The 20,672-nt window shown below is 40.3% G+C and overlaps 1 protein-coding gene across 1 annotated transcript in view; it reads left to right on the top strand.

Annotated features, from left to right (window-relative positions):
• The window catches only part of SLC35A3 (solute carrier family 35 member A3), a gene marked incomplete at its 3' end in the record, with an annotated part of 131,451 nt that overhangs the window by 68,377 nt on the left and 42,402 nt on the right, over positions 1 to 20,672 (top strand). The gene's annotated exons all lie outside the window — the stretch shown is intronic.

The raw sequence follows: 20,672 nt of genomic DNA, 5'->3' as shown, positions 1-20,672 counted from the left end.
CTCAAAGAAATATGGACATGCTATTGGGAAAGGGACCATATGAGGGTCAAAGACAGCAAATTGAATATGACCCTGGCGTATACGCACAAATTGCTGTAGATGCAGTTAGGGCATGGAAAACTTTACAGGGGCATGGAGACTTACAAGGTCAATTATCTAAGGTAATACAAGGAACTAATGAACCTTATGCTGAATTTGTAGATAGACTTATTCAGTCAGCCTCTATGATATTTGGTAATACAGAACAGGTAATGCCATTTATAAAACAACTGGCTTATGACCAAGCAAATCGTTGTTGCAGAGAGGTCATTAGACCATGGAGACATGAAGATTTAAACACATATATTAAATTATGTAGAGACATTAATGAACAAGGGCAAGTCTTAGCAGCAGTACAACAGGCTTTAGATGCCAGGCCAAAAACATGCTATAATTGTAATCAAACAGGACATTTTAAAAGGAGTTGCCCCGTAAGAGGAGGGTTTAACAAAGCTGGATATCAAAGGAATAGAATACCAGGTATTTGCCCACGATGCCATAGAGGGAAACATTGGGCTAATGAGTGCCGTTCTCAAACCACCATAGAGGGTATTCCGTTATCAAAAAACGGACAAGGACCAAGTGTTTACCCACGATATCGTGGAGAAAGGTATCAAGCTCCATTGCCAAAAAACGGACTAGAGGGCCCAATGCCCCGGGGCCCAAAACCACAAATATATGGGGCAATGGAGGAACCCAACAGCACCATCAAGGTAGTGCCCAGGACACATTATCCATTAAATCCCTCATCAGACAAACTAGAGGGAGCGCAGGGCTGGACATCTGCTCCTCTGCCAGAGCAGTACTAACTCCAGAGATGGGAGTTCAAATCATTCCCACAGAAGTAAAAGGACCTCTTCCCAAAGGAACAGTAGGCTTATTATTGGGACGCAGTTCTTCTACACTAAAAGGACTTATGATAAGTCCTGGGGTAATTGATCCCGATTATGAGGGTTAAATAAAAATTATAGCTAGTTCTCCAAGAGGTATATCAGTAATTTCACCAGGAGATAGAATAGCACAGTTATTAATAATGCCCAGCCTGCATGATAAATTTTCCAGTTGTAATGTAGAAAGAGGTTCCAAGGGATTAGGCTCCACAGGTGTAGATTGGGCTATGCTGTCTTTGAATTTAGATTCTCGCCCAATGCTAAAATTAAATATTCAAGGACATGACTTTAATGGGCTGCTGGACACAGGTGCTGACCTCAGCATAATATCTCGTCAAGAATGGCCAAAACGTTGGCCATTACAACAAGCCACTCAAACGCTTCGAGGCCTAGGAGTGGCAACAAATCCCCATAGAAGTGCTATGGTATTAGATTGGAGGGATCCTGAAGGATGTGAAGGAACTATACAGCCCTATGTATTGGATCATCTTCCCGTAAATTTATGGGGACGAGATGTCCTAGGTCAATTAGGATTGACATTAACAAATAACATCAATCCTAACGCACCCACTACTAGGGCTAAACAAGGCTTTAAGAAAGAAAAAAGATTAAGAGAACAAGAACAAGGTATGACAGCACCTATTCAAATAGATCAAGAAATAAATAGACATGAATTGGGTTTTCAGAAAGGGCCACTGAGACAATCAAAATTACTTGGAAATCAGAAAGACCAGTGTGGGTTCCTCAGTGGCCCCTGACTAAAGAAAAGATACAAGTAGCCCATGACTTGGTCAGACAACAATTAGCGGAAGGACATATACAACCTTCCGTATCCCCCCATAATACTCCCATTTTTGTCATTAAAAAGAAATCTGGTAAATGGAGATTATTACAAGATTTAAGAGCCATTAATAATGAGATGGTTATTATGGGACCTGCTCAATCAGGGATTCCTCAATTGTCTGCTTTACCAAAAACCTGGCATGTTTTAGCTATAGATATTAAAGATTGTTTCTTTTCAATTCCAATTCATCCCGAGGATAGTCCACATTTTGCATTTACTATCCCTGCACTGAATCATGAAGGTCCTGATCAGAGATATGAATGGAAAGTACTCCCTCAAGGGATGGCTAACAGCCCAACTATGTGTCAAATTTATGTTAATAAAGCAATCCAGCCACTTAGAAACCAAAATCCTGAACTACAAATATTTCACTATATGGATGATGTGTTATTGGCACATAAAGATAAAAACACATTACTAGAATGTTATGCCACACTTACAAACTTATTGAAAAATTATAATCTAGAGATAGCAATAGATAAAGTACAATTAAATCTTCCAATTAATTATTTAGGAGTTCTATTATCCTCAACCATGGTCCGTCCACCAAAAATTCAAATACGAGTAGATCAACTCAAATCACTTAATGACTTTCAAAAGTTATTGGGAGACATAAATTGGATAAGGCCTTATCTAGGCATACCAACAGGAGAGTTAGGACCTTTATTTGATATTCTAAAAGGTCCATCAGATCCAAATTCACCCCGCATGTTAACGCCTGAAGCAAGAAAAGCATTAAAAATCATTGAAACATATATGGAAAATATGCATTTGGATAGAATTGATATAAGTTTGCCTTTATTATTTATTGTACTACCAACAAAAAATATTCCTACAGGAGTATTTTGGCAGGAAGGTCCATTATTGTGGATACATTTATCTTATTCTCCTAACACTATTCTTACTAGATATCCTGAGGCTGTAGGTCAATTAATACTCAAAGGAATAAAAGCAGCAAAGGGAGTATTTGGGATTTCTCCCAATAAAATTATCACTCCATATACTATGGATCAAATTGATGAGTTAGCTAATGAGTTAAATACTTGGGGAATAATCATGTGTAAAACTAGTGTTTCATTTGATAATCACTTACCATCTAATCCTTTGTTGTCTTTTTGGTCTAAGCATCCTGTAGTTTTTCCAAAAATGACAAGAAAAACCCCTATCATAAATGCTCCAAATATATTCACTGATGGGTCAAACAATGGCACAGCAGCAGTAGTTACTCCTGATCAAACTTTTACATTTTTAGTACCCAAACAATCAGCTCAAAAAGTAGAGATTAATGCAGTATTACAAGCTTTTATGATGTTTAAAGATTCTGTATTTATTTTCTGATAGTCAGTATGTAGTTAATGCTATAGTATCCCTTGAAGATGCTGGTAGGATCTCACCTTCTTCTACTGTTTTCTCTTTGTTTTCCGCTATACAAAGTCTAATCTGGGACCGAAAAGATCCATTCTTCATAGGTCATATGAGGGCACATACAGGATTGCCTGGAGCCCTTAGTATGGGCAATGAACTAGCAGATAAATCTACACATGACATACATATTTTCTCCACAATAGAAGAAGCTATAAATTTTCATAAAAGGTTCCATGTCAATGCTAATACTTTACAAAAGCGTTTTAAAATAACTAAAGAACAAGCCAGACATATAATAAAACAATGTCAAAATTGTGTGACATTTTTACCACAAGTTAATCTTGGAGTCAATCCTAGAGGACTGATACCTAACCATATTTGGCAGATGGACGTCACACACTTGCCAGAATTTGGAAAATTAAAATATTTACATGTTACAGTTGATACCTCTTCCGGATTTTTGATGGGCTCCCTTCATGCCGGAGAAAAAACTAAAGATGTTATAGCTCATTGCTTACAAAATTTTGCCACTGTGGGCGTTCCAAAACAGTTAAAAACGGACAACGGTCCTGGTTATACTTCCACCTCTTTTAAACAATTTTGCTCATCATTTGGTATTACTCACATAACAGGAATTCCATACAATCCACAAGGACAAGGCATAGTTGAAAGAGCTCATCAAACTATTAAAATGTACTTATTAAAACAAAAGGAGGGAATTGGAAAGGGGTATATATCCCCCAAAGATAAACTTAAAATAACCCTTTTTACTCTAAACTTTTTAAATTTAGATTCATCGGGACTTAGTGCTGTGGAAAGACATTTGTACCCCAAAAATGTACATAAGCCTAAGGTACTTTGGAAAGATATTCTAACAGGACAATGGAAAGGCCCGGATCCAGTGATAGTCTGGAATCGGGGCGCTGTCTGTGTTTTCCCACAGGATGAACAGCAACCGATTTGGATTCCAGAGAGATTAACTAAAACAATTTCTACAGAAAAAGAAGATGATTTGACTCAAATCCATAACAGCTGACATCCAGAGCTCCAGCTTGGCTATTCTTACATCTGCGACAGTGATTAACCAAGGTGTTTTTTTTTTTCAATATCTATTTTATTATTGCATTTTTCCCACATCATAAAGTTCTATTTTATTTTATTTATTTATTTATTTTTTGAGCTCATACAAACCTAGGTTAATGTTTTTCTGATCAGTTTTATTTTTTGACTGTGTTTTATTTTTTGACTGTGGAGTTTTTAAACATTGCAATGGAGATTTCACCTAGGTATAGTTACAAGGCCTTTATTTACTATTGTCTTATGTGTTGTATGTTGTGTGCACACTTCTGTTTTGTGTTGTATGTCTGTATGTGTGTATGTCCATATTTCTTATATGAGGAGCGCTCATGAAAAAATGGATCCGAATTTTTTCTTTATTCACGTGATTTATATGGTTTAATTTAAATTAGGTGTTAATGATTGTTTTTAAAGATGGTTAACAGATCTGTTTGTTTGCTAATTTAAATTTGGTAAACAGCTGTTAAGGATTGTTTTTAAAGGAGTTTAACAGATCTGTTTGTTTACGTTCACCTTTCCTTTTTATTATATTTAATAATTCTGTTCAGGATAATGTCTCTTTAGCATCATTGCCAGAATTTCCATCTCCATCCCAATTCCAGTGAAGACTGAGATAAAACCAAACTACAGCTTCTATGATAGCAATCACAGTAAACTGTATAAACTGATGCATCAATGAATATAACTCAACAAGTAATGCTATCAAGGACTTGATTTACTTTGGGAGGAAATGGACATATTGATAGACTCCTCCAATTTGAACTGCTTGCAGAACTTGCCTGGACTATATATCAGTTGCATACATTGTGAAATATCATCTGGTGCACCGAATTGTGGTACTGCTGGCATATCTTTGCTGATGGTGTCACCAGTGATGTAATTTCCTTGCCAGCTCACCCCATGTTTATTGTGGTAATGCTGGCATATCTTTGCTGATGGTGTCACCAGTGACGCAATTTTTCCAAAGGAGCCATCAATTGGCTTGGTGTCGTGGCATTTCTGTATCCTCCTCCCTTCTACTAGTGATGGTCTAAAATTTGGGGGCCAACAGAGGTGAGGCAAAGAACCTCACCCCCCCACTGGCACCAAGGCAAAATTTGGGGGCCAACAGAGGTGAGGCAAGAACCTCACCCCCCCACTGGTGCATAGGCCTATCCACAAGCATGGCTGAATGCTGGACCGGTAGTCAGTGACGGGTTGCTCTGATTACAGTGGATTCAACCTAAGACAGGAAGCTGACGCCTAAAGGTCAGTTCTCCCATGATGGGTAAGAACCATATGTTAAATTGGACAACCTACCAGGCATGGTCCCTAGCCACATTGCTTGTTGTTTAATTAAACAGAAGGGGGCAGATGCTAGGAGCCACAAGCAAATAATACGATGTATGGCACCTTTGGTTGTAAAGTGACGGCCAGCTAGCCACTGAGATTTGATTATGCTAAGATTTACATTCATATGGAAATTGGACTCCCGCTGTTCACCTTGGCCTACTACCGGACTCATGTTACGGGGACTCATGGAGAGTTCCCATTGGTTGGGGAAGGATAGTAGGAGGGAATTCCGGAGGAGGTCCCAGGAGACCGGCGGTTCCGGGAGACGCGCGGTTCCGGTCAGAAGCCCGCGTGGGAGGACCGGTTTTTGGCTTGCTGGCACTGAGAGTGTTGGCGGCTTTTTCAAAATAAAGTTTTGTTCCTGCTTGAGTGGCTCGTGATTCTGTGCCCAGCCAAGACTGCGGCAAAATACTAGCCAGAGCAATTAGACAGACAAAAGAAATTAAAGGCATAAAAATAGGAAAAGAAGAACTTAAATTATCGCTATTTGTGGATGACATGATAATATATTTAACAGACCCAAAAGAGTCTACAAAGAAACTGCTAGAGTTAATAAATGAATTCAGCAAAGTGGCAGGATATAAAATCAACATGCATAAATCAAAGGCATTCCTGTATATCAGCAACAAAACTTCTGAAATGGAAATGAGGAAAACCACTCCATTCACAATATCCTCAAAGAAAATAAGATACTTGGAAATCAACCTAACAAAAGAGGTGAAAGACTTATACAATGAAAACTACAGAACCCTAAAGAGAGAGATAGAAGAAGATCTTAGAAGATGGAAAGATGTACCCTGTTCATGGATAGGCAGAACTAACATCATCAAAATGGCGATATTACCCAAAGTTCTCTACAGGTTTAATGCAATGCCAATCAAAATCCCAACAGCATTTCTTGTAGAAATAGATAAAGCAATCATGAAATTCATATGGAAAAACAAAAGACCCAGAATAGCAAAAGCAATTCTAAGCAGGAAGTGTGAATCTGGAGGTATAGCAATACCAGAGTTCACACTGTACTACAAAGCAATAGTAACAAAAACAGCGTGGTACTGGTACCAAAACAGGCAGGTGGACCAATGGTACAGAATAGAGGACACAGAAACCAATCCACAAAAGTACAACTTTCTTATATTTGATAAAGGGGCTAAAAGCATGCAATGGAGGTAGCATCTTCAAAAAATGGTGCTGGGCAAATTGGAAATCCATATGCAACAAAATGAAACTGAATCCCTTTCTCTCGCCATGCACAAAAGTTAACTCAAAATGGATCAAGGACCTAGGTATCAAATCAGAGACACTGCGTCTGATAGAAGAAAAAGTTGGCTACGATCTACATACTATGGGGTCGGGCTCCAAATTCCTTAATAAGATGCCCATAGCCCAAGAGTTAATAACAAGAATAAACAAATGGGACTTACTTAAACTAAAAAGTTTTTTCTCAGCAAGAGAAACAATAAGAGAGGTAAATAGAGAGCCTACATCCTGGGAACAAATTTTTACCCCTCACACTTCAGATAGCGCCCTAATATCCAGAATATACAAAGAACTCAAAAAATTAAACAATAAGATAACAAATAACCCAATCAACAAATGGGCCAAGGACCTGAACAGACACTTCTCAGAGGAGGACATACAATCAATCAGCAAGTACATGAAAAAATGCTCACCATCTCTAGCAGTCAGAGAAATGCAAATCAAAACCACCCTAAGGTACCATCTCACTCCAGTAAGATTGGCAGCCATTATGAAGTCAAACAACAATAAGTGTTGGCGAGGATGTGGGGAAAAGGGTACACTTGTACACTGCTGGTGGGACTGCAAATTGGTTCGGCCAATTTGGAAAGCAGTATGGAGATTCCTGGGAAAGCTGGGAATGGAACCACCATTTGACCCAGCTATCGCCCTTCTCGGACTATTCCCTGAGGATCTTAAAAGAGCGTACTATAGGGATACTGCCACATCAATGATCATAGCGGCACAATTCACAATAGCTAGACTGTGGAACCAACATAGATGCCCTTCAATAGATGAATGGATAAAAAAATGTGGCATCTATACACAATGGAGTATTACGCAGCACTAAAAAATGACAAAATCATAGAATTTGCAGAGAAATGGATGCCATTAGAACAGATTATGCTAAGCGAAGCTAGCCAATCCTTAAAAAACAGATGCCAAATGTCTTCTTTGATATAAAGAGAGCAACTAAGAACAGAACAGGGAGGAAGAGCATGAGGAAAAGATTAACATTAAACAGAGACGAGTGGGGGGAGAAAAAGGGAGAGAGAAGGGAAAGCATATGGAAATGGTAGGAGACCCTCAATGTTACACAAAATTACATATAAGAGGTTGTGAGGGGAAAGGGGGGGGGAACAAGGGAGAGAACTGAACAACAGCAGATGAGGTAGAGAGAGAAGATGGGAGGGGAGGGGAGGGGGGAGAGTAGGGGATAGGAAAGGCAGCAGAATACAACAGTCACTAATATGGCATTATGTAAAAATTGTGAATGTGTAACTGATGTGATTCTGCAATTTGTATTTAGGGTAAAAATGAGAGTTCATAACTCACTTGAATCAAATGTATGAAAGATGATATGTCATGAGCTTTGTGATGTTTTGAAGAACCAATAATAAAAAAAAGAACAAAGAGCCGTCTTCCTAAAACAGACATGGCCCTTGATCTAACCAAATGTGCCCACCATTGAAACAGATGCTGGTTCACTCCCTTCCTTTGAAATTCCAATGCATGACCAGATGCAGATATCAAGTATCCCAACAGCCAAAATATTTTCATATTCTCTCCTATCTTCCATGCTTCTTACTTCTAAAATCAAAGGTCTTTTTGTTGTAAGCAAAAACACATGGGAAAGTTATTCTAAAAAAATTTTTTTTTCGGGCTGGGGATGTGGCTCAAGCGGTAGCGTGCTCGCCTGGCATGCGTGCGGCCCGGGTTCGATCCTCAGCACCACATACCAACAAAGATGTTGTGTCCACCGAGAACTAAAAAATAAATATTAAAAAAATTCTCTCTCTCTCTCTCTCTCTCTCTCTCTCTCTCTCTCTCTCCTCTCTCACTCTCTCTTTAAAAAAAAATTTTTTTTTTTCTTCTAGGGCTGAGGATATAGCTGTTAGTAGAGTGCTTGCCTTGCATACACAAGGCCCTGGGTTCAATCACCAGCACCACACACACAAATACAAAATGCTCTCCCAGTAGGGCGTGATGGTGCATGCCTGCAATTCCAGCAGCTGGGAAGACTGAGGTAGGATGATTGAAGGTTTGAAGCTACCACTCAGCAATTTAGTGAGGCTTTAAGCAGCGTAGTGAGACCCTGTCTAAAAACAAAGAATAAAAAGAGCTGGGGATGTGGGTCAAGCTTTAAGGGTTCAATCCCTGGAATAATAATAATAATATAAAAATAAATAAAAATGCTGGGTACAATGGCACATGCCTGTAATCCCAGCAGCTTTGGAGGCTGAGGAAAGAGAATCACAAATTCAAAGCCAGCCTCAGCGATGGCGAGGCACTTAGCAACTCAGTGAGACCCTGCGCTAAATAAAATACAAAATAGGGCTGAGTATGTGGCTTAGTGGTTGAGTGCCCCTGAATTCAATCCCCAGTACCAAAAATAAATAGATAGATAGATCAAAAAAAATGTTCTTCCGAACTATCCAAATGGTTTCCAGATTACAACAGGAACAACAAGACCTTCAGCGCAAAGTGGTGGGGATGTAGCAAGGATGCGGTAGGGGCATGGTATGAGTGGAGCTCTCAGCAGGAGGTATGTGTGAGCCTTGGGGCACCTCAGGCACAGTGGGCCAACGGGGCCTGGGAGCACAAGATCTGCCTCAAGCAGTGGACTGAGAAAGGGCAGCAGTACTTTGGCTCACCAAAATGTGCACTTAAAATGTGTACTTAAAATTATTGAGCTGGCTCCAGCAGCTCAAGGATGCAAAGGAAGGTCCATGAGGTTCTGTCTGCTGTACAGCAAAGTTCACAAACGCCTGGAGTCAAAAGAAGAGCGAGAATAAGTAGATGTCTCCAGAAAAACAGCACCCTACACCAACCTACCCACTTAACTCTGTATTTTCCAATTAACATACAGCCCTATTGGGGTGACTGGTGCCCTGACCAGGGGAGGCTGGTACACGCACACAAACCCAGCCACTGGTGCCCTAGACAGAGCTTGCATCTTAGATCCCCGAGCCAAGCCAAGGAAGTTCCTGCTAGAAGTTTCAAAGGACTTTGGGTACAGATATTGGAGTAACCAAGGCAAGGCAAATTCTCAGATAGCACCTTCCTAATCTGTTAAAGAAGGAACTAAGAAAAGGTACTTGACTCTTTTCTGATCTTCATTTAATGTACATTGTGGCCACAACTCCTGCCTAAGGAATCCAGTTTGGCCTTCACCTGCTCAAGGCTGATAAGAAGGTACAGGTGGGCAGGTAAGCCAGTTCGTCTTCAAGGAGTAAAGGGTAACTTGCCTATTTCTACTGTCTTTGTTGAATTATCTTTGAGGGTGTTTAGTAAAGAACAATAACACATTTTTTAAAAATAACACCAAAAAACCCAGATGTCCACTGATGAATTAATAGAAGGATAAGCAAAATGTGGCATCTAAACCCAATGGATTATTATTCAGTCTTAAAAAGGAAGGAAATTCTGACACATGCTACAACGTGGATGGGCCATGAGAACATTATGCTTAATGAAATAGGCCAGTCCCAAAAGGACAAATTTTGCATGATTCCACTTCTGTGAGGTACACAGAATAGCCAGTTTCAAAGAAAACAGAAAGAAGAATGATATTTGCTAGTGGAAGCAGCAGAGTGGAGGAGGAAATGGAACAGTACAGTTTAATGGACACAGTTACAGTTTTGCAAGATGAAAAGAGCTTTGAAGATGGGTGGTGGTGATGGTAGTTAACACTCTTGAACTTCACACTTAGAAATGGTAAAGTGGTAAATTGTATATATTTTACACAAACATTTTTTACCACAATAAAAAGTGTGGTTACATTGTAAAAATACACATGGAACATATTTATCAAAACTCACCAAAATGTGCACTTAAAATAGGTTTGTTTTATTGTATGCAAATTATATAACAACAAAGTTGATTTGAAAAGAAAAAAGCCACCACCAAACACAACAAGAAAAAATAACATGTAAAGGAAAAACAATCTGAAAAACAAAGTCAGTGAAGTTGGATGATGAGTAACATTGTTAGAAAACAATTTCTGATTTATCAAGATTTATCCTAATGGACAGAGACAAGAGTGTGTTAAAATCGGGAATGTCATGCCTGCCTCTTGTGTCAACTGCAGCCCATGTTGGCATTCTGGCACATTTGTCTTTGCACAGTCTTCTCTCCTGTGCCTGGTACACTGGGGTGGACTTGCCTGATTCACTGTGGTCTGTGTGACTGAGTATTCCTCGATCAACAGGCTGTCCTTGTGGGAGAGGAGCAGCTGGAAGATCCTGGCCAGGGAGGAGGAAGAGACCTGGAACTGGAGCATGTTGTAATGCCTCTCCCTCTGCACACTGCCAGGGGAGTCCCCTGGAAGAACTGTTCCACCTGATTCAGGTCAGGACACAAGTCATCCTTTGGGGATTTGATTTTCATTGTGATAATGTAGCCATCTCCAAACCTAAGGGATGCACAGTGCAGTTCAGGCCTGTCAGTGGATGGGTCAAAGGCAATCACAAAATAAGGAGTAGACTCATCCTGCTCACTGGGGTTAGGCCCACACCATTGGCCATCTGTGCATGTTTAAAACTAGGAGAAAAAAAAATGTAGTAGTCCTTGGAGAAACCTTTTGGTACCAGTTTTTAAAGGTCTGAATATGTGTGGTAAAGTGGCACAGATGTACTTTCTGAAGTCAAAGGTGGTTGTAGCCCTGTGGAGATCCCAGGCCCAACCATAAAGACATGTGACCAGTGCATTCTGAATGGGGTGGCAAGGGCTGTCTGGCCTTCAGGACACCAGCCATGGGGAAGCAAAGGCCTGGGAAGACAGCACTTCCCTGAGGAAGTTTCCAGAAACAGGGCCATTGGTGCCTCCTTCCTCCCTTCACCAGGTTGCTGGTTACTTTCACAGGGAGGATGAAGGATGAAGCAGAGAGTATGCTTATGGCCATCTGGCATGTATACATGGCTAGGTCAGGGTGTATGATGTTCATTATCACTGTAAGCTCCCTCCTTGACCTAGGGCCATTCTCTATCCATCTTTCAGCTCCAGAGAATTGATGTCCCTCCACATGGGGACATGCCTCCTCATCTCCTCAATCATGGAGATCTTGAGGAATGAGAGGCAAAGGAGTAGGGGATCATCCCTCAGCAGTTGGGCACAAGGAATTGCTGACACATGCTGGTGTCCCCATAAATATCCAGCTTGGAGACTGTAATTGCTCAAGAAATCAGGGTCAAATATCCATTTGCCAAATGTAGTTCATCTACTAGACCTTTCTGCCTGAATGTTTTCACTGAAATACACTTTCACAGATCCTTAAGATTAAGCACATCAGCATAGGTAAGGTGATGTCCCTAGCTCATGGCTTTAGATTCTGGGCTCTTGCTAAGTGTGTTAAATAAAATCCACAACTATAAACCCACTCTTTCCCAGGTTAGAAGGCATGTCAGAATGCAAGGGAACCTGGCAATATTATGATAATCTTGTTTTAACTGGTTGTTAGCTTCAGCACACAAACTGTAAATAAGGAATTATTTACAACAATTTATGAGCACAGGATAATTCTACTCAAGAGTACTGGCATCCTTAGTTTCTTATTGTAACATGTGGTTATTTTTCAAACTTTGGTTTGAAAAATAACCACATGTTATTCTAGAGAAGAAATTTGGTTTCCAAGTTGTTTGGTCTCCTAATCATTTTTATATTGGTTGTGGACTGTCATGAAATAGGACAGGGAGGTCTTGGATCTGTCAGGATAAGTGAGGTGACATTGAATCAGTGTTTTAACCACAATCAATTAGCCCAATAAAGAGGAACTTCTTATCAGCACAATGCTTTCTGCTACCATTAGCAGGTGGGATGAGGGGCAGCAGGATCCTCCCAAGCATCCACAGAGAACACAGGGCCTGGTTCAACCCCCAAAAAAGGTAGCAAAAAGGACCCCCACACACACCAGGCCTGCTTACTTGTACTTGAGGTGCTGAATGGTGCCCAGACACTAAAAGGTGCCCTTCACCATGATGGCCAGCCGGGTACACAGCGCCTCACACTCCTCCATGCTGTGGTACAGGAGAGAGGAGGTGAGGCAGTAGGCAGGGACTCCCACCCACCTTCCCCACCCTGGGCATCTCTTGGCTGTGAGAGGTGAGGACCATGGCTCTCCCTTCTCTGAGGATGCTCACGATGGTGTTCCACAGCATGTGGTGCTCCTGGGGGTCCATTCTGGTGGTGGGCTCATCCTGTGGGGTGAGAGAGAGAGTGGGGCATGTGGACTTGGAGTTGGCCTTTCTGAGTCACTACAGCCTCTGCCAGCTGACTCCCTTTGAACAGCCCTGGTGTCTGAGAAGGATGAGCTGACAGATACTTTCCTAGCGGTTCCCAGCTCAGCAAGATGGGGGAGGGGCGCCCGGGTGCAGCACTTGGAAGGCTGGAGGTGAATCAGAGTAAAGAAACATGATATACACCTCTAGATTCCTTCAGCCTGAGAGTGGGTTACAGTTAATATAGGTAATGGTAGAATTATTCTTTTTTTTTTTTTTTGAGAGAGAGAGAGAGAGAGAGAGAGAGAGAGAATTTTTAATATTTATTTTTTAGTTCTCAGCGGACACAACATCTTTGTTTGTATGTGGTGCTGAGGATCGAACCCGGGCCGCACGCATGCCAGGCGAGCGAGCTACCGCTTGAGCCACATCCCTAGCCCAGAATTATTCTTTAAAAAGGCAAAAAACAAAAACAAACAAAACAAACAAAATAAATAAAACAGAAATAACACAAAACTACAAGTGTGTAAGGAGAGGGAGATAACCCAGGTAACTTTTCGGCTCCCTCCATGTCCTGTGACCCATGCCCTCATGAACCTTAGACTGCAAGGTCTGATTTAGTGGGAGGTCAGCACAGACTTTATATGTGAAGGTTCGGCTATGTGGGAAATCCTAAGGGACTTTAAATTAAAGACACAGACTCTAATTACCTTTAAACCAGCTCCAGGAGGGCTTCTCATACCTTCAGCCTCCAGCTACCTATTAAAGTAGCAAGGTTTACTGAAGAGGCGAGAGAGAGAGAGAGAGAGAGAGAGAGAGAGAGAGAGAGAGAGAGAGAGAGAGAGAGAAACACGCCAGGGAGTGAACTTTTATTGGGAAACAACACATTCTGGGGAAAATCCCATCCAATGAACATTAAGGGGGGCAGTGTCCCAAGGTCAGGTGAGATGATTGGATCTTCAGGGGCTGTGGCATTTTATCTGGATTGCATCCTGCAGGGTTCCTTTTGAGCCATCAGCCCAGTGTTTGGTTTGTAACTTTCAGGCATGGTCTGACTAGGAGTTGCTGGGAAGTCTCTCCCACCATGGATAAGCCCTCGGACCCAAGAAAGGGTGGGGAAAGCTCTTAACACAAAGAAGTGTCTGAGCGCCTCTTACCCAGCCAGTGAGGTAACTCAATCATGTGCATGGATGGCCTCCCACAGTCTGGGGCCCTGGGCCTGGTCCAGCTCTGGGGAGAGTCACAGGAGCCTTGGATCAAGTCAACATACCTGTCCCCTGGATCCCATGCAGACTTCCTCATGCTGAAGTAATTTCCAACCTGACAACAATGTTCCTCAGAGTGGGCTGAACTTCTCCCTGGTGAGCTGTGGCCCTGGAGAGACTTCCCAACAACTTCTAGAGTCAGACCATGCCTGAAAGCTGCAAACTAAACACTGGGCTGATGGCTCAAAAGGAACTGTGCAGAGTGCAATCCAGATAAAACGCTGCAGGGTACATTCCATATAAAATTGCTGCAGGACTCGGGACACATTTTCCTGGCCAGAGAGATGCAGACTTGCTTGGCTCTTAGTGTTGCCCGCCCACTTCCAGTTGCAGTGCCCTCACAAATAGGTTCTTTCCCCTGAAGAACCAACCAGAATGATCCAGATTGGACTAATTTGGTGTCTTAAAACAAGGAACTGGTTTTTCCTGCTCTTGAGCTGTAATATTAACTCAATACTTTTAATAACTATAATGTATATGAACAAAATCTGTGATAAAGCGATTCCTGGAGACCTGAAGCCTAATTCTGTAAGCATTGAATTTTTGTTGTTGTTGTTGTTGTTGTTGTATTTTGACCATTTTGGACAGAAATCCTCTAAAAATGTATATTACCGGGCTGGGATTGTGGCTCAGTGGTAGAGCGCTCGCCTAGCACGGGCGGGACCCAGGTTCGATCCTCAGCACCACATAAAAATAAAGGCATTGTGTTGTGTCCATCTACACCTAAAAATATAATAAATGTTTAAAAATGTATATTACCATAGTCTTTTGTTTTCTTTTCTTTTTTTTTTTCCTTTTGGGTCTTCTAGTAACCTCTGACTTTAAGCCATTGAAGTCCATAAGTCCTTTTCTCTGCCCAAAGATATTGAGACTTTGTGTGCATAATGCTTGCAGTGTCACATGTATTAGATATGATTTGAGCTGGTCCTAGGCAGTAGCGAAGCACAGTGGTGCATACCTGTAATTCCAGCGGTATGGGCCTAAGCAACTCAGTGAGACTCTGTCTCTAATTAAATACAAAATAGGGCTGGGGATGTGGCTCAGTGGCCAAGTGCTCCTGAGTTCAATCCCCAGTATACACACATCCCCACTCCCCCCAAAAAGCAAGCTGTGCTCTGATCTGAGTCACATCACAAAGTGACTCAGATCAATGAATAAAAGTTGTTTAGGGTGCAGTTTTCAGGCTGATCCTGACCCCAATTTACTCCATTGATAAAGCAGCAGTTTGCCATGAGTTTCTCCAATTTGAGTATAAGTGCTGAGATAAAATGATTGCACCTTGTTTGTACAATCAACAACCACCATCTGAACAGCACAAACTGATAAATAAATTAACCATGCTAATAAAAATAATCACCTGTAAATTTACTGAATTAAATAACTAGTACATGGATGCATGGGCATATCAAACCTCTATCAGAAAAACCGAACCACTGTAAGAAGCAAACCCTTCACCTGAACCATAAAAGTAGAAGCCTAGGAAAATCACCAGAACAATGAACCTCTGATCCTCTGTTCCTGGACTTTAGCTCAGCAGTTTCTCCTGCCCATAAAGACTATACATGGCTCACTCCAAGCTGGCATTCTGAAACTGCCATCAGTCTGGATCCTAGCCTAGAATAAGTTTCTTGCCCTGACAGCTCTGCACCCTAAATTACTTTTATTTGTTGGTTCTGGTTCACAATCTTATCTGACCAACTGCAGTGACCATTGCTTTCTGGGCTCTCTGCCTTCCTTCCCAGTTCAGCCTCCTGAACCCTGTGGCTACCTTAATCCTTGTTTTTGTTTTTTTTTTTTTTTAAGGTGGTGCTGGAAATTGAACCCAGGGCCCTTGTGCAAACACTCTACCAACTGAGCTATATCCCCAGCCCACTGCTTCCTTTTGAAACCAGAGTTTCAGAAGAAACTTAATTCTGCAGGTGGGTGGGGCCTGCATAAACTACAGGCCACTGCAGTTGAGAAAGCCTGTTTTTATTGTTGCAGCTAATCACAGCAAGGGATGTTAGCTCCAAGGGTTGCAGCTGGCAAAGCCAGATTCTTCTCCATTCCTATGAAGTGGAGGAAGAGGGGACATGACAGGGGTTGTCAGTTAAATGTACTAGTCTAGGATCTTATATAGCTACTGGGTAGGGCACTGATCAACACCTTTGCTAATCGAGTATTAGAAAAGTACTAACTTAGCAAGACCCTGTCTCAAAAAAACAAAATAAAAAGGCTGGAGATATAACTCAGTTGTAAAGTACCCTGTATGCAATCCCCAGTATCAAAAAACAAACAGCCTTGTTCAGTGACATATGCCTATAATCCCAGGGACTGGGGAGGCTGAGTCACTAGGAGATGGAGTTCAAAGCCAGCCTTAGCAATTTAGGGAGGCACTTAACACAGGGACACCTTGTCTCTAAATAAAATATTTTAAAAGGGCTGGGATGTTGCTCAGTGGTTGAATCCCCCCCTGGGTTCAATCCTCAGTACCAAAAACAAAACAAAAACAAACAAACAAAAAAACCTTGTACTAAATAAGTCAAAGCTATTCTTTGGTCCAATATCCTAAGTGGTCAACACTGTCCTTCACCTATATTTCTTATGGTAATTGTTACTTTTTTTTTTCTTCTGCCAACTTTTCTGAATATTGTACTCATTTCTTGTTTGTTCCCTGTGACTTTAAGGGGCTGAGGTATAACTCAGTCAGTGGTAGAGCACTTGCCTACTTTGTACAAAGCTAATTGATCCTCAGCATGACAATGCAAAAAAAAAAAAAAAAAAAAAAAAACAGTATGGACTTTAGACAAGGGTTTGAACCCTAGCTTATCCTTCTGTGTTCTGTATTTATGTGTAGTTAAGTAAATTTCTTCATGTTTATAAACCTCAATTTCTTCTATAAAATACAGTTATTAGTGCTTACTTCATACTGCTATTGTGGGAGTTAATAGAAGTGTTATTATCAAAATAGCTTCAGGCCTTGGATATTTTCTTAAGCTATTGCATGTTCAGACTTGCATTTCAGGCTCCCTTAACATTCTTGCCCTGGTGAGCTTTTGTAGTGCCTGGCTTATCTTTGACATCCTTATTAACTAGTTCAGTTCAGTTCAGTTCAGGAAATATGCATAATGAGTTTCTATGTATTAGACACTGAATGTGAATAATATCCAAAACTTATTAGGACAGTACTGACCACAAGTAAAGTGTTGGTTTAAGAGGACTATAAACAGAAGAATTGTGATTCTGTTACAGTGAAGTAAGTAAAATTATCTAGATATTCACAGGATGCCCCAACTTGCTATGGGACCAAAGAGAAGTGATTTGGACTTCTCTTTGGAAGAAGGGGGCAAGAAAATGCTTCAAGCTGGATACAGTGGCACATTTCTATAATCCAGCTACTTAAGGGGCCGAGATAGGAAAATCACAAGTTCAAGGCCAGCCTGTGCAACTTAGTGAGACCCTCAAACTTGGTGTAACTCAGTGGTAGAAAGAACACCCCTGGGTTTAGTCTCCAGTACAAAAGCAAAACAAAAAAAAATTAAACAAACTAACTAAACCCAAGACAGAGAAGAAAATGCTTCAAGTTTGTGATGATGATACTGGAGCAGAGAATCAGCAGTTGAGTGGAACCCATATAAAAACTATGAGATAGCCAAAAAATACCTTTAGTGAAAAGCTTGAGGAAAGGAAAGGGAATGGGTATTATGAATGGTGTATACAGGGAAACAGAATAGTTCCACATTATTAGAACACAAATTGTAAACCTAGGGAAGGCTAATGAAAGTATTACTTGCTTTTGGTCATCAACTTTAGGGCTCATTGTGTGTGTGTCTGTATGTGTGTGATGCTAGCGATTGAACACAGGTCCTTGCTCATGCTAGGCAACTGCTTTACCACCACCCCTCATCCCTCTTTTTTTGAGATGGGGTCTTGCTCTGTTGCCAGGATTTCCTGACTTAGAATTGCTGGGCTCAAGTAATCCTCCTGCCTCAGTCTCCCGAGGAGCTGTGACTATAGGTATGCCTCCTATACCAGACAGGACTCATATCTTTACTTTCTATTCTATTTTCATTGTTGCTTTTGTCTGTATAGATGTTTTTTATACTGCACTTGATTTATTCATCCATTATTAAAATAATATGCTTTTTCTTGAATATGTTTTGATCACATTTTTTGTATTGTTACATTATGCTTCTTAAAAAATAGGAAAGTTAATTGAAAAGGAACACTAATGAGCTATCAGGTACTTGCATTTAAATGCTTTTTCTTCTTCTTCTTAGCTTTATCTAAAATAGGCTCAGTGGGAGCACTGAGGCATTTAGTGTATGTAGCCTACTAGGCACGGCAGGCCTGAACATCTCTTAGATTTCAAAAGATTAACCATAGGGAAATAGAAATGTATAATAGGCTCTGGCAGTGTTCAACAATCCAGTTAAAAGGATATTCTATATTTGATACCATAGATCACAAGACTTTGGTGAATAAAAATTTGCCCACTTACATTTCATTGTCTGTTAGGAAAATGGGTGATGATGGAAAACATGCCATGCTTATGTTTTACTTTGTTACAAATCATTTAACTGGTTTCAGAACCAAATCAGCCATTTCATTTTCTTTACTTTAAGTCAATTTTTTAAAAATATATTTTTAGTTGTCGACAGACCTTTTATTTATTTATTTATATGCGGTGCTAAGAATCGAACCTAGTGCCTCACACATGCTGGGCAAGTGCTCTACCACTGAGCCACAACCCAGCCCCTTGAGGTCAATTTTTAAAATTTTGAGATATATTAATTACATAGAAATGTAGTGCTCAAACAATAATTTATTACATGGTTAGAAACTCAAATTTAAATTTTAAAGATGCAGGTTGTTTTTGGACAATGTCAATTTATTTTTTTATGGGCATGTGGGATTCAGCTTTTATTCACATGCTATTAATTTTTGAGTTATATTATTTAGATTTTGTATCTTTTTAATTTGGTTTAACTTTTTAATGTGTGAACCAGATTTGTTTATTTACTTACTTATTCTTTGTAGTTACACATAATGATAGAGTTTATTATGACATATTTATATAAACATGGCATATATCTTATTCTAATTAGGATCCCAGTCATGTGTTGTCTGTATAGATTTTTCATCATTTTCACTTTCATGCCTATTCAAGGTGGCAAAGTATATGTTACTATTTCATGATTACAAGTGCTTCCACTTCTCATTTTTATCATGTTAAAGCTTTCTGAACAAACTGGAACAATACTAAAGAATGTATTTACATTATAAAGCATCTTTTTCTTGCAGGTTTATATTTAAAATATTTTAATATTTCTTTCCCCCTACATCCACACATATTTATTGTGTACCTATTATTTTCTGAATGAATATCTGTATATGTGTACAGAGATAGAGATAGAATGGTGCCTAGCTATTATTATATACCAGGCACACCATAGTTTCAAAAAAATTGGTTGGGGGTATAGCTCAGTGGCAGAGTGCCTGTCTAGCATTCAGAAGGCCATAGGTTGGATTCCAAGAACGAAAAAAAAAAAAAAAGAAAGGAAGGAAGGAAGGAAGGAAGGAGGGAGGGAAGGAAGGAAGGAAGGAAGGAAGGAAGGAAGGAAGGAAGGAAGGAAGGAAGGAAGGAAGGAAGGAAGGAAGGAAGGAAATACACATACACACACATACTTTAAAAAATTTGTAGCAGGGAATGGTGGCACATGTCTGTAATCCCAAAAGCTGGGAAGGCTGAGGCCAAGGCAATGTAAGTTTGAGGTAAACTTGGGTGATTTAGTGAGACCCTGTCTCCAAATAAAAAATTAAAATGGATGTAGTTCATCGGTAGAGCATTTCTGGGTCCAATCTGTAGTAGCAAAAAAAAAAAAAAAAAAAAAAAAAAAAAAAAAAAAAAAAACAGGGATATTCCACCATCTAGAAATTTTCTTAAGATCATATTACACAAAAATTTAAGGTCAATCATTCTACTCTTACAGTTACTTTATTTTTCTGCTCTCCTTCCAACCGTAAGCATAGTTTAAATTATTTACAATATAAGAGGCATAGCTTAATTTATACCAGCATTGTGTTAACTGGAAAGGCATAATATTAATTTCAGCCTGTCCATCACCAGAATAGGCTGCTGTGGAACTCCGGAAAATGAGGCAGTGGGCTCACAAGTTCGAGGTAGCCTGAGGAACTTGGTGAGGCACTGTCTCAATAATAAATAGATAGATAAATAAACAAATAAATAGATGGGCTTGGATGTAGCATTCCCTCCACCCCAACCCCAAAGTAATGTGTATGGGATCATTGCAGCCAGGAAGGGGTAAATCCCTCATAACTGAGTTCTTCCAGTCCAAGCTCCCCACTTCCCCGCTTTCCCCCATCTCCTGGTTAATGGCACTAAGGTTCATTGGTTGCACCGTTT

The sequence above is a fragment of the Spermophilus citellus genome (genome assembly GCF_964194105.1).
Source record: "Spermophilus citellus genome assembly, chromosome: 9".
NCBI classification, from domain to species: Eukaryota; Metazoa; Chordata; class Mammalia; order Rodentia; family Sciuridae; genus Spermophilus; species Spermophilus citellus.
This window is presented reverse-complemented; position numbering and strand designations above follow the sequence as displayed.